Raw genomic sequence first — 10691 nt, 5'->3', positions numbered from 1 at the left:
CGATGACGGCGGGAGCTGATGCCTGGTGGTCTTCGTGGATTAACGATCCGGAGGTTTTGCTGCAGTCGATCATGTCGTGCGCATATCTGAGCTTTTAGCGAGTAAGCACTTTTTAACGGGGTCCAATTCGAGCCAAGAAAAAGTGCGAAACTCGACCCTGAGGGCGACCCGCGCCACCGGAGTTGGTTGCTGGCTGTGCTGGTAGATGGCGCCACGGGGCCCGTGTCTGCACCTCCCGCGGCGTTGGCGCCTCGGGCGCCTCGCTTCCTTCGACTTAGAACACGCTGTTGGCGCATGTGCCAAGGAGTCTTGCTCAAATCGTTTCCATACAAAGCTAAACGCATGCTTTCGCAAGTCTACCCTGTCTAACTACGTTAAAACACTACCATTTTCCTCTTATAAAATGTTGCATTGTCCATGGGTTCGCTATTTTGGCATGCCGTAACAGAGCTTTGTTTTTCCAATCCCTCGACGCCTCGAATGCACTTGAACAGACCGCAACCGCGTTATAGTCGAAATAAAATCATATATTTCATTTTTATGTGACCTCAAACTCCCACGTCTAGCTATAGTGTGGGCCGCCGCGGTGGCTCAGCGGTTATGGCGCTTGGGTGCTGACCCGAAAGACGCGAGTTCGATCCCGGCCACGGCGGTCCAGTTTCGATGGAGGCGGAATTCTAGAGGCCCGTGTACTGTGCGATGTCGGTGCACGTTAAAGAACTCCAGGTAGTCGGAATTTCCGGAGCCCTTCACTACGGCGTCCCTCAGAGGCCGAGTCGCTTTGGGACGCTAAACCCCCATAAACTAAACTCAAGCTATACATGTAAATATGGTATATGTGACATTTAAATAGATTCAAACGTTATCCAACGACTACAACACTGTACAACCCCTGCGGGATTAGCCTGAGCGAAAGCCTCTTTACGCGTACTTGCGAAAAGATGGCAAAGCACTGTTGAAACTGTTATAAAATAAAAGCTTCCTCCATAACGAGTTGCGTAAGCATGCATCGCGACTCCGTGTTGTCATCCAGCCGGCGCAACCAGAGTGCACTCACCGCCCTTCAGAGGGAGCAGCAGTAGTGCAATAGAGCGGTAGTAGCGGTGCGTCATTCAGCCAGCTGAGCCCCTCAGCGGCGCGTTGACCCCTTTCCACGGCTATCACGGCCTTCCGAGCGGCCTTCCGCGTGTTGCGAGCACGTGACAGAAAAGGGAGGGCGTGTACTCCGCCGAGGGTCGGCGTCAGCGTCAGGAAACAGCCGCGGCGACATGACGTCACTTGTGTTGAGGCGCGTAGTAGGGCACGTCGCAGTCGTAGTAGTTTGGTCGCTTCTCCCTCTCCGTTGTTTCCCTTCGCCCTTTCTTTCTCCTAGCCTCCTCCCTCCTCCGCCTCGCTTCGACGCCGTAGCGTTAAAGCAGAACTTCTATTTCGAGACGGCTCCGACATGATGGCGGATGCTAGCTCCGGTGTTTTGCGCTGCAAGTCACCTACACGTCTTTCAGGAGTCGGATGGCACTTTCTGAAGTGAGCATTTGATCTGCGCTGCTGCTTTGCGCGAGCGAAACGTGCTGCGCGATATTCACGTTCGCGCTTTCTTAAAAAATTAACCACCGTCGAAAGAAGCGGGCCGACACCGTGATATTTCCCGGACTTGTCGGAAGCCTCCAAAGCGCGTCTCTATCTTGTTCCAAGCGTTTCCTGCCCGATCACTCCACCTACGCATCGTCACACCTGGTCCGACTTAACACGAGTGGGGCAATTCCTGTGCGCTTGGTGCACGGTGGCATCGTACTTACGTTAATTGCAAAAATGCATGTACGAATAGATGTCAATAAGCGCCGAATTAACATGCTCACTGCGTTGTGGGTCATCGCGGTGGTTCACGTTCTGTGTAGATGCTCTGCAACCACGAATAATACTGAGTCACGCGATGGAACCGTTGGACAGTTCAGGTTTTTCAGACAATGAAAAGCACCCTTGCCAGGTCGCTGTTACCATCTCTTGGCGGTTCAAAGAAACTCGGCTCGCCAGTATCTCACTGGTAGGTAACACCCATTGGTCACGCCGCACCCAACAGAATTTAAGGGTAGCCTTTCGGTGGAACATGACGCGTAGGGATTAGGATTCCAAAAATTACTGCCGTAGTGAACATCTCAAGATAGGTGGTAGACTAAAATCTACTTGCCGAAAATGTAGTACGGGACGTCGTAATGCAGATACATGCGTGCTTCAAACATAATGTCGTGCTTTGCTTACACCATATATATATATATATATATATATATATATATATATATATATATATATATATATATATATATATATATATATTCCTTGGCGGCAGCTGATTGATCAATATAAAATAAAGTCGTCAGAAATTTAAAAACATAATAAGATTTAATTAACGACGTTCCGGCTGGAGGACCAGCCTTTGTCGAGTATACTACAGCATTCAAAACACGCAGCTTTTAAAGCACGCGCGAGGTACAGGAATAGCGTAAAGCTGCAGAGCAAAGAAGAGGGGGGGGGGGGGGGGGGGGGGGTATTGTTCACGCCAAAACCCAGTGCTCTACCGGAGCTCTCCTCTATCGCAACTTCTCTCTTTCTCCTATCCTCATGGCGCGCTTATGGCGTCCATCGAGAAGTGAGACAGCAGCTACGCCCTGCAAATTTTCTCTGGCTCCGGTCGGTGACCCGTTATAGCTTAAAATCAATTCCTATCATAAGTACCCAATATGTTTTGAACCACAGTGTTGCGTCATTATCCTTGTCGTCAGAAAAAAATGTTACAATATTAATGCAGAAATGAATACTTGGCGTCCGCCTCATACTTTCCGTTCCTGCGAAACACAGGGGCACCTAATTCCATAATGTGTTGACACTGTGATAGTATTCAAAGCTGCTGATGCCTTTGCCGGAAGTGACTGGTGCGGCTAGTAAGACCCAAGTTGCTCTTCCCGTACACCACCTGGCACCTGCCGTGGTTGGCAGGTGGCAGACGAACCTGGTCTGGTGACGTCACTTCCGTTCTGAAGACGCATCACTGCATGGCTGGTCATATTACGTCGCTCCAGCCTAATGGGTTTTCTCCGCTGTGGATGACGTCACTGCTCACCAACAACAACAACAAAAAAAAAGCTGAGCAATAAAATGAACTTGGGTTCGTTTCAAGGAGCCGAATTTAGCGTGAGACGAAGGGATTATTCTTCGCAGGTTCATTTCGAAACGCGAAAAATGGAACCTTTGCTGAGAGCATCGACATAAGCCTTGATTTTTTACCAGCTCTCGGAAACGAGTTCCTTTGACTTGCACGTTGCCTGTATGTAAGTGAAGCACACTGAGATGGGTTTCGATAACGCACATTCTGAGATGTGCGTGACACAGAAGCCCGCCGCTTCCATTCATCCGGGGAGTGGTGAAAAACTTTTATAATACTCAAAGAGAGTTTGGGGGTCAGAAGATACCGCTACGTGGTCGGTGTCCTATACTCCGGGACACCGCACGACGAGGCCCCGCCTCGCGCCCGCTTTACTAGAGCCCTTTGGGACTCCAGTGTGGAGCAGTTGAGGAGGGCAGTCTCCCATGCCTGTCGGGTGGGGGTGGGGGAAGGTGAGGATTCTGAGTACATGCCCACACCATGTGAAAGATATCGCAGATCTCTCCACAGTGCGGGCACCGCCTATCTATGTTCGGCTCAAAGTGTTTAGCTATGGCACGACAGAAAAGAGTTCCTGCTTGCAGGCGCCGCAGAGTTCGCTCCTCCGCCTTACTCAGCCCCTTGGCAGCTGCCGGGTACAGGCGCTGGCTGTCGCAGTAATGAATTAAGATTTCGAGGCCTCATTGCCTTGTAGACCGTGGTGGCCAGGAGCTCAGAATACGTTTGTACGAGTTAGATCGGCGGGAGCCCGGGGAGTATTTGGGAGGAAAGATGTGATACTTCCCCTGCAAAATAGTGTTCACAGGCCCGGCGAGAGTCTGTGACAACCGTTCTCGATTTTAGAGATCGGCGGCAGCGAGAGCTATTGCAACTTCCGCCGCTCGCGTTGAATTTGGGGCCCGAAAAGATGGCCCATCGACATTCATTCCCCGGCGGACCACGGCAGCCATGTAGAATCCCGCGGGCGAAAGCCCTGCAATGCCCACGTAGTAGACGCCCTGTTTAGATCCATATTGCTTCTCAAGCGTGCGAACCCGCGCTTGTCGTCTGCCTTCATGTGAAGCCATGTTCATGTTACGCGGGAGCGGAGCCACAGCACCATATGGCGCCACAGCAGTGGGATGTTTTCCGCCTCCTCTGGTATGCATGTGTTGGATGTGTAAGCGGTTCAGCAGGCGGAACCCAGGAGCCATCTGCGAGAGCCGCGTAAATTGGTTCACGAGACGGGCCTCCCGAAACTCCTGATAGGAGTTTACCACCCCCAACGCCTTCAGTTTGGCGTTGGGGGTAGCCACCGGGAGGTCCAGTGCTCGCTTTGTCGCCTTCGTGATGGCGTCAATGCGCTCGTCTTCTTGTTTGGTGGTGCGTAGGTACGGCACGGCGTAGAGGATCCGGCTGGTCACGAAGGCGTGGGTGAGCCGTAGCGCGTCCCTGCCCCGCAGACCACCCCGCTTGTTGGAAACGCGGTGGATCATGCGCCCTACCTGTTCGCCTATGCGCTTGAGTTTCACTATAGTAGAGTCCAGCCCAAACATGTTATTGATGAACAGACCCACGATTCAGAGCTCTGCCACTTCTCTGGCCGGGCCGCCCTGACACGTAGAAGCTTTGATTCGGCCGGAGCACATTGGAGATCACAGTCGGCAGCATATGCATCAACTATAGAGGCAGCCTGCCGAAGGCGGTCCTCCATCTCCCCAAGGCTCCCCTCGGTGGTCCAAGTTGTAATATCGCCTGCGTAGAGCGCGCGTTTTAGGCCCTCCACCTGAGCCAGTTCACCGGGGAGGTGCACCATGGCGATGTTGAAAAGGAGCGTCGATCCGCCCCCTGTGGTGTACCCCATGTACCCATAGCGTACGGGCCGTATTCCTCGTCCTCGATCCGGAGGAGTGCTTGACGCGCAGAGAGGAAGTCTCTGACATAGGCGACGACCTTCGCCCCGCAGTTAGTGGTGTTCAAGTTAGACAGTATGGTACCATGTTTAGCATTGTCAATCGCACTCTTAAGATCGAGGGCGAGAATGGCATTGCCGTTTTTTTGCATGGCTGTGGGTCGTATTATGTCTCTGTGTTGCTGGAGTAGGACATCCTGCGCAGACATGTGTGGGCAGAATCAGAACACAGTGTCTACAAAGAGGTACGAACCCTCCATGTATGGAAAGAGGCGATCCCGTATCATACAGGGAGTCACTTGACCGCTTTATCTAGTGCTGGCCGCAGAAAAGCACTAGCGACATGAAAATAAAGGAGAGGGCATACGGTTTGAGCTGGCGAGTGTCAGTCATCAATAATTTAAAATACAAAGCTCGGCTGGCGAGTCAGTATAGGTATACAGGAACCAAGACAGCTGCTTGGAGCACGTTGCTTTTCACTAAATTTGTCCATTCGGAGCATTGCTTTGGATGGCGATCCTTGTTGTGGTAGAGTCATGTTGCTAATAAAACACGGCGATCTGCTCAGTCGCTGGACATTGCACCCGCCTGAAAGCATGGGAAACGCTGACGTGTTCGTGGAGAGCAACTGTCTTAAAAGAAAGGCATTGTAAGGTATCGGTAGTGTGCGTGGGGTCATCGGAACGCGGCTGGGGGTGCTCAAAGCGAAGCGTCTCCTTTCTCGGAACGCGGCCGCTTGCGAACGCGCCGGGAAATTCGGGTGTCCCCCCGCCCCGCGGTACCGATTCGCGCACGTGCTGGCACGAATGTGTATTTGTGTTTGTTTTTATTTTGTGGTGGAGAGGGTTCTTCACCTTACGGGAGCTGGAGGGCTGGTCAGGCTCTCCCTAAACCAATCATGTGAACATTGTAAAATGATTGGAAGCCACGAAATGTGGGCCGGGCCTTTAGGGCTTTAAAACCGGGCCCCGGAACTGGAAGCGGGGTTCTGGGCTAAGGTGAGATGCTACGCATCTTCGGCAACGCCGAGTAGGGGCCTCCCCTAGTATTAGCCAGATCCACCTTTTGGTTGTTTGTCCTTTGCTGTTTTAATTGATCTCTAGTGCCTTAACTTGTATCTATTGTAAATACTGTACATAAAATTTGAAGTGTTCGCCTTACCCCTGCGTCTCAACTGAACACAAGACCGTCTCTGACGGGCACCCCTGGTGCGAAGAGCTTCAGTCTTCGAGTTGAAACCAACCCGTCTCTGGCGGGGCACCGCTGGTGCAAGGAGAGTAGAAGAACCTGAAAATTTACTGGCGCAGTCGACAGGATCCTGCGGCCTTCGGAAGACGGCGCAGGAAGAAGACAAGGCAGGGAGAAAGGCGAAGACAAGGCGACAGGTCAGCGTTCGTGAACGGACCTACGGAGACACGGCGGCAAGGACGCAAGGACCACGGCAGTAGTCCAGCGACGCGGGACTGCGTCCGGTCAAGGAAGCAGCGCGTCGGGAACTCGACGATCACCGGCGGCGGACCAGCGGCGTGCGACAGCTCATCGCAGCGTCCGGGGAAAGTGGCGGTGGACCCCGACGCCGAGGAGCTGGCAATGCGGATCGACGCATCGAAACCGTGAGTTTCCTTGGTCGCATTGTTCACGTCCCTGTGTTCGAGCCGATAGGACATCTGAGGGGTACGGAAGGCGGTATGGAGAGCTATCCAAGCCTGCCCTCACTTGATGTGAGGTACCAAGTGGAATTAGCGAAGGCGCGCTTAGCGTACTTTCGGGCTGAACTTGCGAAAGTGAATGGAGGAAAGGCGCCGCTGTGCGAGGAGAAACCTCAGGATGTTAAGTGCGTCTTGGAGGAATTAGAAGCAAAGCGCCAGCAGCTAGCGCTGGAGCTCGCTGAGCTCAAGGCGTCTAGGAAAGCTAGTGAACTAACCAAGGAGAACTGCTCCGAGTCCCGAGAGGTGAGGCAGCCTGTGCTGGAAGACAAAGGATTATGCTTGTCATGCACAGGTGAGGGAAAAAGCAGTGAGGACGCTGAAAGCAATCAGCCGGTATGCGGGAACGCATCTTTCTTAGGAAACGCCGCGAAAGGTTCAAGAAGTGAAAACAGGATTCCTGAAGGACGCGGAAATACCACAGCTTTTCCGCCACCGCGGGCGGCTAGCAAAGAACAGGAGCAGCCCAATTCTGATGATCCAGGCCCAATTGAGACCAAGGTGTCCGATAACCAACAGGACAACGGTCAAATTCCTGCAGGCTCGGTGACGGAGATTGTGACCTCCGACACGTCAAAAGAACGAACGAAAAATAGCCAGGAAGAAGTAAAAAGAGAGCCAGCTTTCCGCGAAACTGGAATCTCTGGTGGCAAAAGTATCGGGATGGAACGCAGCGCCCTCCAGTTGTCGAACGCACCCGATGTGCGTCCGATCAGGTCATCTGATGACAGGGAAATGTGTGGCGGCTTGCAACAAGACAAATTCAGGCCGAATGACTGTGAGGGGGCTCATGCAGCCCCAGAGTTAAACAATGCTACGGAGCCGGCAAGCTCCTATAAAGTAGGGAGCGGCAATTTAAATGTTTGCCCTTGCAGGAACAGTACGCACCGTGCTACAGGTCGCAACATCAAATGTAGCAAGACTGACCGTACTGATATATTTGGACGGCCCAGGGGCTATGCTCCTTGTGCAGCACGCGGTTCGTACCGGCGCGCCGGAGAGAGCGTGCCCTTAGGTGCGTTGGGTGGTCAGGGGTTTAGACCCATCGAGAACCGGGACGTGTTTGATCCTGGGGGGCACCAGCTGTTGAGTTCTTGCCCTGCTGTGGCACCAGCCTAATGAGCCGAGTGGCAGTGGCCTAATGAGCGTAGTAGCCATTGGGCGTTAATCGTGTCGTTTGAGACACGTGTTGGCTCGAAACGCACACAGGGACGCTCGGTGCGACTAAGGAGGCTCACGTGGCCACTTAAGGACATCGTACGAGTGTTAGTGAACGCTCCAGTTTCGAGTGTCGGTGTGTGTGTGTGTGCGCTCGTTCGCGAGCAGGACGAAGGTGTGTTCTTGGAGGTGGCGAACTGGGTGCAACGCACGAACTTGGACGCTGTGTTACGGCGCACGCCAGGCATGCCACTGTATGTATTTGATTGTGTGAAACGCGTACTTGAATGTGTGTATTTCGCTTGTTTTGTTGGTGCGCGTGTGCATTTTGCGTCAGGTTTTGTTTGCCTGTGATGACACGATATGTGTTTTGCCCTCTGTACGTCGCCCTCGCGGCGATTTCATGAGTTGGACCGATCCCTTGTTGCTGTAATTCTAAAAGTGGCATTTGAGCCCTTTGTAGAATCTTGGGAAGGGCGTGTAAGGTATCGGTAGTGTGCGTGGGGTCATCGGAACGCGGCTGGGGGTGCTCAAAGCGAAGCGTCTCCTTTCTCGGAACGCGGCCGCTTGCGAACGCGCCGGGAAATTCGGGTGTCCCCCCGCCCCGCGGTACCGATTCGCGCACGTGCTGGCACGAATGTGTATTTGTGTTTGTTTTTATTTTGTGGTGGAGAGGGTTCTTCACCTTACGGGAGCTGGAGGGCTGGTCAGGCTCTCCCTAAACCAATCATGTGAACATTGTAAAATGATTGGAAGCCACGAAATGTGTGCCGGGCCTTTAGGGCTTTAAAACCGGGCCCCGGAGCTGGAAGCGGGGTTCTGGGCTAAGGCGAGATGCAACGCATCTTCGGCAACGCCGAGTAGGGGCCTCCCCTAGTATTAGCCAGATCCACCTTTTGGTTGTTTGTCCTTTGCTGTTTTAATTGATCTCTAGTGCCTTAACTTGTATCTATTGTAAATACTGTACATAAAATTTGAAGTGTTCGCCTTACCCCTGCGTCTCAACTGAACACAAGACCGTCTCTGACGGGCACCCCTGGTGCGAAGAGCTTCAGTCTTCGAGTTGAAACCAACCCGTCTCTGGCGGGGCACCGCTGGTGCAAGGAGAGTAGAAGAACCTGAAAATTTACTGGCATGTTAACGGTACACTGTTTTGAAGCCATCAACATCTTGTTGCCTGTGTATACCCGCGGTTTTGTAGCGTCCCTGGCAAGCGACACGCCATCGTGCGGTTGGCCATCGGACCTTACCATTGGCTGAAATTGGATGCAATATGCAGATAATGGTGAGGTGTACCGCAGCTCTCTATCAACAGCAGGCGACTGGACCTGACCACTGGCTGTCGTCCGGCGGTCCGAGGGTTGGTGACGTCCAGTCGTCAACCACCCAATGGCCGGGTCGCGTTCCCGAGACGTTTGAGAGCCGCGGGTATATCTGAGTGACCACTGACAGAGGATAGAACGGACGCTAAATGGCCATTTTAAAGTAGATAGTTTATAGAATACGGCCCCTGGTCAACTCAGGAGTGTGAGGAAACCAGCGTGGGTATTTTTGCGTACCTGGACCTACTGAACACTTTGGAGGTTTGGTTTGGTTTATTGGGGTTTAACGCCCCAAAGCAACTGAGGCTATGAGAGACGCCGTAGTGAAGGGCACCGGAAATTTCGACCACCTGGGGTTCTTTAACGTGCACTGACATCGCACAGCACACGGGCCTCTAGAATTACGCCTTCATCGAAATTCGGCCGCCGCGGCCGGGATCGAACCCGCGTCTTTCAGGTCAGCAGCCGAGCGCCGTAACCACTGAGCCACCGCGGCGGGGCAGCTCCAAGAAAGGGTCATACAGCTTCACTCCTCTGATAAAAATTGTAGAAACATATTTGCAGTGATGGTGCAGTCAGACAGAAAAGTAATAAAGCATACATTGGCACTTGAATCGAGGTAACAACTAATCACTAACTGGATGCATAGTTAGGAATAACTGGACTGTGTATAAGTACGAATGAGAAAAAGAAAACCACCTATCACTTTTGGAAATACTGCCGAAGTTTATTGAATGTCATATTTTCATTTTTAGGGTGTTCTTGATTTGATCTGTTTAGAAACCTGCGAACCATAAGTTGGCTTTGAAGCTCTCATTTTAAAAGGTTTTGTTATGTGTCCGGCGTGTCCTAGAGCTTTCCTGTAAGTCGATTAGACGCTGTAAGCACGAAATATTAGTTGTTTTTACCTAGTGCTATTCACCAGCAACCCCCCCCCCCCCCCCCCCCCCCCCCACAGATGAAAACGGGTGGCAAAAACCGCGCTCATATTGGGCGCAGGTTTGCTAGGTTGGAAATTTACGAAGGCATGCTAAATAAGGGGGGTATTTGTTACCTGTCAAAGAGCGAATGTTATGAATGAGGTGAAGCCCTACTAGAGGTTGAATTTTAGCTCCCATATATTAAACTCTATTCTCCGGAACACTTTTAATGGAGGCTTTATAGCTCAATAGCTTCCTGACTTGCGTGAACATTGATAAAATTGAAGGCTGTTGTGAAATTCCTTTAACAAAGCGGGCTTCCCACCTGATCCACGGACTTCCCACCCGGCTACACCACGGAATGTGTCAGGAAATGAACACCAGATGGAACTCGAGGCATGAGATGATAAGGTTTGGTTTGGTTTATGGGGTTTAACGTCCCAAAGCGACTGAGGCTATGAGAGACGCCGCATGAGATGATAAAGTCGCCTTCTAAACAGTACGATGCCATAGAAAAATTTTTCGATGACTGAGGTG

At 52.2% G+C, this 10691-nt stretch overlaps 1 long non-coding RNA gene across 1 annotated transcript in view; it reads left to right on the top strand.

Moving 5' to 3' along the window:
* Nucleotides 1–634: 634 nt before the first annotated feature.
* Nucleotides 635–10691, top strand: part of LOC149371295 (uncharacterized) — a 64372-nt gene continuing 54315 nt past the window's right edge. Inside the window, exon 1 of the long non-coding RNA XR_016291936.1 lies at nt 635–1524. This is a non-coding gene — a long non-coding RNA (uncharacterized LOC149371295). The remainder of the gene's footprint in view (nt 1525–10691) is intronic.

The sequence above is a fragment of the Amblyomma mixtum genome, chromosome 1 (assembly GCF_055824585.1).
Source record: "Amblyomma mixtum isolate Tamu chromosome 1, ASM5582458v1, whole genome shotgun sequence".
NCBI lineage: Eukaryota > Metazoa > Arthropoda > Arachnida > Ixodida > Ixodidae > Amblyomma > Amblyomma mixtum.
The sequence above is the reverse complement of the archived record's forward strand: the minus strand, read 5'-3'. Positions and strand labels throughout refer to the sequence as shown.